The sequence below is a fragment of the Penaeus monodon genome, chromosome 21 (assembly GCF_015228065.2).
Source record: "Penaeus monodon isolate SGIC_2016 chromosome 21, NSTDA_Pmon_1, whole genome shotgun sequence".
NCBI lineage: Eukaryota > Metazoa > Arthropoda > Malacostraca > Decapoda > Penaeidae > Penaeus > Penaeus monodon.
In genome coordinates, this window is record NC_051406.1 from 16306588 (window position 1) to 16306806 (window position 219).

Consider the following 219-nt stretch of genomic DNA (forward strand, 5'->3'; position numbering starts at 1 on the left):
AACAGGTAAGAGTGTGTGTGTGAGAGAAAGAGAAAGAGGCAAACCCCCAAAAATAAGGAGAGAGAGAAAGAGTTCTGGTGAGAGGTGCCTCATGCTGTGCCTTCACAAATTGGCACTGGGTGCCAGCGCTGTCTCGAGCCGGAGATGTCCGAGATATGACATGGGCTGAGCTCTCCAACCCCCCATTCCACCCCATCCACTCTCTCTCGCCCCCCCCCC